This window comes from Sapajus apella, unplaced genomic scaffold, assembly GCF_009761245.1.
Source record: "Sapajus apella isolate SASKATOON/1434 unplaced genomic scaffold, GSC_monkey_1.0 scaffold29, whole genome shotgun sequence".
Lineage (NCBI taxonomy): Eukaryota > Metazoa > Chordata > Mammalia > Primates > Cebidae > Sapajus > Sapajus apella.
The window spans coordinates 9,379,788-9,387,336 of NW_022436969.1; positions in this window are offsets into that span (position 1 = coordinate 9,379,788).

A 7,549-nucleotide genomic window follows, 5' to 3' on the forward strand; every position below is an offset into this window, starting at 1 on the left:
ATGTGAAACGAGTCATATCAATGACATTGGCTATTATTATCATTTCTTCCTTCTTCTCCATTCCATTTCCAGAACCATGGCCTGGACCTGCTGCCTTCTTCACACTTCCTCACACCAACATTACAGATCACTGTTTGACCCTATTCCCCCCCTGACATCATCATTTCTTTATCAAAGGACATCTGTGTTTTTGTGATACGTTTATGTTCTAGTCTGCTCCTCAAATTTTCAGGACCACAGATGCATTTTATCTGTTTACTCTGAATGATCCAATGGTTGTAAATTGACTTGCACTAATTAAATCCACGAAAGGCTGATTCATAAACTGAAAGAACAATGTGTTAAATGACAGAGAAAGATTAAACTGGGGTGAGAAGCAAGGACATGCATTTGAAAGGCCGCTGTATTTGGGGTGAGTCCACCCTAGAAACCAAACAGCAAAGCAGAGGATGGATGCCCTTGTCAACAAAGAATCAATGCAAAGGTGTTTGTACGTTGTCATGTGATATTTCTAAAAAGTTCTGGTAGACTGAGAATTTGCTTTTCATGATGGTTATGCTTGAAACACCAAGACCAGTATTTAGAATGGGATATTCTTCTCCCTGGAGGGTGCCAGAGTGACATCAATAAATTCTTATAGCTCAACCCTCATTTTTCCCATTGTCAAAGAAAGATATTCTCATTCTGTTTGTACTTGTTATTATGCTGAGATTGTCAAACCTACAGGTAACTTTTATCAATTATACTTTGATGAGTAATTTAGATTGTGGCAAATAAGTCTTAGTGTCATAGCACTTCTGTGACACTGCTGTGACTAAAGGCTAGAAAAACATTGGCAATCATCTAACTCAATGGTTTTCAAATTGCATCCCATGGACCCAACGGGCTGCTGGATTAGGTAGCTAGAGGCTTAAGGAGGAGGGTGAGTAAGCAGGCTGTGGCCGGCCCTTGTAAGGAGCTTCAGTTATTCAAAGTGCAGTGGCCATTGATACATTTTAGTATAGAGTGACATGATCAAGTTTACATTTTAAAGAACCAATTGGAGTGAAGTGATTGGAGAAGGCAAGGGCAGAAGACCACCACGGAAGTTATATAGCATTTGTCCAGAGCAGACATGGTGGTATTGGGAACCAGGGTAATAGCAATAGAGTTAGAGAGAAGTGGATGGATTTCTGATGTAATTTAAAGCTACAATCAGATGGGACTTGGCTAGTGAGGAAGCAGAAAGTATCAAGAACTCACTCATGTACCCCATCTGGAAAATGTATTGAGTGCTAACAATGGGCTAGACACTTGGCTAGGTGTTCAGCTAGACAGCCAAGACCCTGCCCTTCCTGGAGTTCATATTCTAGTAGGAGATAGACGATAGATGAGCACACAGGGGAAATGCTAACGTGCTCTGAAAGAGCTTGGGAAACTAACTATAAGACCCACACTGTTTTCCTTCTTCCAGAGATCTCTGTCCTGAACCACCTGCTGTTACAATCAACCAGTTATCCAATCCCCTCAAAATCATTGCACGTGTATTGCCTATTTTTCAGTTCAGAAGATGGAAAGGTCAATATACTCCCTGTTATTTTATTATGGCCAGAAGTAGAAATAACTTTTTCTTGCATAAATGTGGCATAAGGGACAAAGGAAAGGAAGAAGTCAAAACTTGCCATGCTCTGAATTAATAGCACAGTAGATGGTTGTGAGACAGAACCAAATGGCTTTGGATTTATTTTTGTTTCTTCCTCTCTTCCCCCTTTCCCACCCTTACTCCCTCCCTCCCTTCTTTCCTTTCTTTTGTGTGTGTATATATATGCGTGAGTGTGTGCGTGTGTGTGCACGTGCTGGTGTATGGGTGTTTTCAGTTTTGTTTTCTTTCAAAGATTCCTGAGAGCAGAGTGATGTGGAAAGGATGGAAATCAATGAACTGGCTTTGAACAGGTTGAGTTTGAGATGTCTGTAGCACCTGAGACACAAGAAAGAGTTCCAAGAGGAGGCCAAGAATATTCCTGAGCACCTAAGCATATGAAGATGTAATTCACTGAGATGGAGAATCTATAGTAGGAGCAGATTAGCGGAGGGAGATCTAACACTCAGATGTTCAAACATTAATTTTGAAATATCTGTAAGACATTGACATATCAACATCAAGTAGGCAGTTCAATGTTTACAGGTGGAGCTCAGAAAAACAGAGTAGGATGCTTATGTTAATTTGAGACTCTTCAACATAGAGGTGGCATTTAAATCATGGGAAAGGATGAGGTTACTTTGGAAGAGAGAGAAGAAAGAAAAGGAGAAGAGGAAAGGGAGGAAGAACACAGAAGAGGAGAGAAGGCAAGAGAGAGGAGAGGAGAATCTAACAATGAGCCGTCAGCGTTTAGAGGAATGTCAGTGTTTAGAGGCTGCTCAGAGCAAGAGGGACCTTCAAAGGAGCATAAAAGGACAGGCCACAGTAGAAAGGAGAAAAAGGGTAGTGTATTTTCAAAGGAAAAAGGTGTTTCAGGAGGGAATATCAACTGGGTCAAATGCTGCTGAGAGGTCAAGTAAGGTAAGAATATGAAAATGCCCATTGGATTCAGTATTTGAAAGTATTTAGGATTTGAAAGTCACTAGTGGGCTTATTAAAAGCAGTTCCTTAGAAGGGGAAGTTCGACCACAGTAAGGTGAAGAATGAATGAGAGGTGAAGCAGAGGCAGGATAGGCAGAGTTCTTTCACGGGGAATGGAAAACTAGAGTATCCTGGAAAGACGTGGTACATTGGGGGAGGTTGATGTTTATTTTTAAGATGCAAGACCCACAGAGTATTTGGATGATAAAGCCAAGAGGTTAAGAATGCAGCGAGAGAGACTAAGAGGCAGAGCAAGGCTCTCGAGAAGGTTCCTGACAGGTCCAGGATCCAGAACGTGTTTTCTATTGGCCATCGCCACACTCTGCTGTTAGCCCTAGCAGATACCCGCTAGTGGATTAAGGCTTCTCTAAAATCAGGGATCACCACCCCCCTCTTTTCTGAACCCACGTGTGGCGTAACAAAAACAAGTGTTTGAAATATTAATGCTTCTTCAATAAATTAATATGTACACAATGCAAATGAATGAATGAATTTATCTGATAAAATCTGCCCTGTAAACAGAAGTAAAGATATCTACGTATTTACTTACTCCTAGACCAGAATATATTTTCTATAGATTTTAGTGACTGTCCCAGAGTAGAAAATAAGCACAATAAGAACAAAATTTTTATTATTAATATTTTAGAGACAAAGAATGTGCTTTTTTTCCCCAAACTAATTACAACTGATGAATAGCTACTTCCTGTTGTAGATCCAAAACATCTATCATCTTCTAGGGCAAAGAGTGATTGCTATATTTTACAACTAAAATCCATTCTCATTTATCAAAAAAAAAAAAAAATTAGTTTGGAAAGTGCTACACAAATTATTTCCATAATGTTTCTATATGTTGACATAGTGTTATTATGCCATTAATTCTCAATCATTAGGCTAGTATAGAATCAAATCCTGGATCATCCAAAACAATGAATAATAAATAGAGTGGAAGACAGCAGGTTTGTCATCCTAATTTGGGCTCCTTCGGACTAATAGTCCATATCAGAACACTGATGACAGAGGTTCAGCTTCTCAGGAATTTTTAATTCCTGAGCTTTATTTATAAAGTCAATTAAGAACTGGCTGAAAAGATAGTCCCCTATACAGGAAGCAGGCTATGTAGTTCAGAGACATGACAAAAGGCAAAATTAGAGCAAAGCATATAGAACTAGAACTGAGAAATTACCCAGTTCTTCCCCTTCATTTTGCAGATGAACATAAAACCCAGAGCGATTGCATGACTTGCCCAAGGTCACACAGCAAATTTAATGAGACATCCCCACAAAAAGTGGTGTCTGGTGATGCCCTAGTTCAGTGCTCTACATCGTTTTACATCCCCAATGAGTTTTTGTTTCCAATATCTTCTACAGCAAAAAGAATTGTCTTCAAATTCTAAAGGATATTTTAAAATATAAAGAATAAACTGAAACCCAACATAGATAAGACATTAAGAGAAACTGGGATTTTTGAAGCTCATCTTATTTCAGACACTTCACAGCTGCTAACTCATTTAATCCTTTCAATCTACTTTCAGGTTTTGTTCTCATTTACAGATGAGGAAACAGCGGCTACAAAGACTAATTTACTGCAGGTCACACAACTAGTAAATAATGCATCAAGACATGAATTCAAGTCTATAACTCTAGCTACACTTCTCTTTCTACATATCACACTTCAAATGAGATCACATCTCCCAGTCCATACAGATCATAACCCAAAGTACTAAGACTCTGAGATGTAATTAGGCAACCACTGTTGGTAATCTGTGGGGGACGGGGAACATGAAGAACAAAGAGGTGACAGGAGACTAGCAAATAGCTTTTGATTGTGAAATTCAAGAAAACCTAGATTCTGAGAACTGCAGTCTGGTCAAAGCAAATTCTTGATATCAACTGTTGGCAAAATTCAAGAATGAATTACTAAACAGATCGTTTGTGAATCACTTAGAAAAGAATGTTATAATCACATGGAGCCAACATGGGTTCACTAAAGCCGTGTCATGCCAAACCATCAAACGTATTCACTAGAAAATGAATTTGTCAGTTGGGATGTCACTGTGGTTGAATTGAAAGTATGTGATTTAGATAATAGGACAGTTTATATGTTTACAACTGCTTGAAGTTACCAGTAACCTGCCATATTGCCGTCTGATATTATTCCATTAAAAAATTTAACGATGTCTTTTTAAACATTAAAAATTGTCAGATTTGTAGATAACTCACCAAAGTTTAAAGAGATGTGTTAAATAATAAAAAACACTAATTATTTTGACAGACTAAAATGATGGTCAGGCCCCAGTTTTAGATTTAACAGGGAAGAATATAGTTATTCATTTAAGTAAAAATAAATAGATGGTACATAACAGATAAATAGATATGTAGGTAGGTAGCTTGATTGGTTGATAAATTGCTAGATGATAAGAATCACACAAGTTTCAAATGGAGAAAATGTGACTTCATCAGAATTTAAAGGAGAAAAGACTGAGGGTTAATTGATCACAAGTTTAGTATCAACCCACAGCTATGCTGGAAAGCACAAAAGCCCCATAACATAATACATAAGAGCTTGAGCTTTAGCACCTGCAAAGCCAGGACCACCACTTAATAGTTGGGTGACTTGAGCAATTTGTCTAACTTTTAAACCACAAATTTCTATCCTATAAAATGAATACAGTTAGCCCTCTACATTCATGAGTTCTACATCCATGAATTCAAACGTGGATCAAAAATATTTGAAAGAAAATTGCATCTTGTACTGAGCACATACAGACTTTTTGTCAGTTTCCTAAATAATACAGTATAAAGAACTATTTACATTGTACTAGGTATTAGAAGTAATCAATAAATGATTTAAAGTATACAGGAGGATATGCGTAGGATATGCAATACTACATCATTTTGTTTCAAGGACTTATATCTGTAGATCTTGGTATCTACAGGAAGTTCTGGAACCAATTCCCCATGGATACCAAGGGACGACTGTATATACATTGTCACTGGGAATTGTGATAAACCTTGAATTACAATTCAAAGTTTCTGATTCTTCATCTGTTGCCTTTTCCATGGAGGACTACCTTCAAATGTTTGAAAAAGACATTTTAGCCTATGGCCATGCCACCCTGAATGCACCCAATCTTGTCTGAAAAAAACATTTTAGGGAAAAGGATGAGAATTATTCCACAAGACCCTAGAGGTCCCACCAACATCAGATCAATAGGGGGACGTTATCAAGAAGCCAATTTAGAGATCTGGAAAATAGGTTGGTATAAACACAGAAATTTTAAAAAATGAATAGAACGTTGTAAAAAATAGCATAAGAGATATATAAGACATGGGGAAAGAGCTAAGATTTATTTAATTAGAATCCCTGAAGGACCGAAGTTTCATATAACTAGAGACTCAAAAGGGGAGGTGACACAAGTGAAGCAGAAGCAATATGTAAAATGATAACATCCTAGATCAGGGGTGTTCAATCTTTTCGCTTCCCTGGGCCACACTGGAAGAAGAATTATCTTGGGTCATACATAAAACACATTCACACTAACAATAGTTGATGCGAAAAAAAATTACAAAAAAATTTCATAATACTTAAAGAAAGTTTATAAATTTGTGGGGTTGGGCCTCATTCAAGGCTGTCCTGGGGTACATGCAGCCCATGGGCTATGGGTTGGACAAGCTTGTCCTAGATATTTCAGAAGCTCACAAAGCAATCGAAGAAAACTTCAAAATGTTCTAGAACTTAAGTGGAATAAATGCAAAGGAAACTTTGTCATATCAACATAAAACTACTAAGAGTAAATACAAAGACAAAATCTTTTTTTTTTTTTTTTTTTTCGAGACGAAGTTTCGCTCTTGTTACCCAGGCTGGAGTGCAATGGCGCGATCTCGGCTCACCGCAACCTCCGCCTCCTGGGTTCAGGTACTTCTCCTGCCTCAGCCTCCTGAGTAGCTGGGATTACAGGCACGTGCCACCACGCCCAGCTAATTTTTTTTTGTATTTTTAGTAGAGACGGGGTTTCACCATGTTGACCAGGATGGTCTCGATCTCTTGACCTCGTGATCCACCCGCCTCGGCCTCCCAAAGTGCTGAGATTACAGGCTTAAGCCACCGCGCCCGGCCGAAAGACAAAATCTTAAAAGCAGTCAGAGAAAACAGACATGTGACTTCCAGAGGAACCACAATAAGCAAAAGACCAAGAACTTATTTCTCAATAGAAACAGGGGAAGCCTGAAACAAACAAACAAAAGCAACAGCAAAACAAAACAAAAAAACATGGCATCTTTAATGTCCTGAAAGAAAACAAATGCTAACCTAAAATTCTACACCTAGTGAAAATATCTTTTTAAAATGAAGATAAAGATTTTTTCAGGCAAGTGAAAGCAGATAATTTATTGCCAGCAGACTCCTATTAAAGGAAATATTAATGAAAATTCTTACCTGGAAAATAATACCAGGTAAAAATAGAAATTCAAGAATTGAAAAGGTAAATGTGTTACTGTGATGTATTAATTTAACTGTACCAAGCAACTACAAAAAACTTTTGTTGTGTTGGAAATGTATACAGATTAAAATGCACACCAACAATAACAAAAATAGGAAGAGTTTACTTCTGTTGTCTAAGAGGCATTGTGGAAATGATAAGAGTATACATTACATTAAATACAAATAAGTAGGTATTGTAGAAATGGTAAGAGTGCAAAAAATGGTATTGTAATCTCTAAAGTAACAAAAGAATAGCAAAAGGATGTATTGCAAACAAACGAGTAAAAGGAAAAACAGAATAATAAAAAGTACAGAAAAGAAAATAAGACAAAAGAGAAAAGGAACCACATAAAGTTAAACATAAAGAAATACTAAGAAGATAGATGTAAACCTAATTATTTCAGCAATTACATTATTATAAACAGAATTAAAGCTTCACTTAAAAGACACATATTGTCAGTCTGTATGATG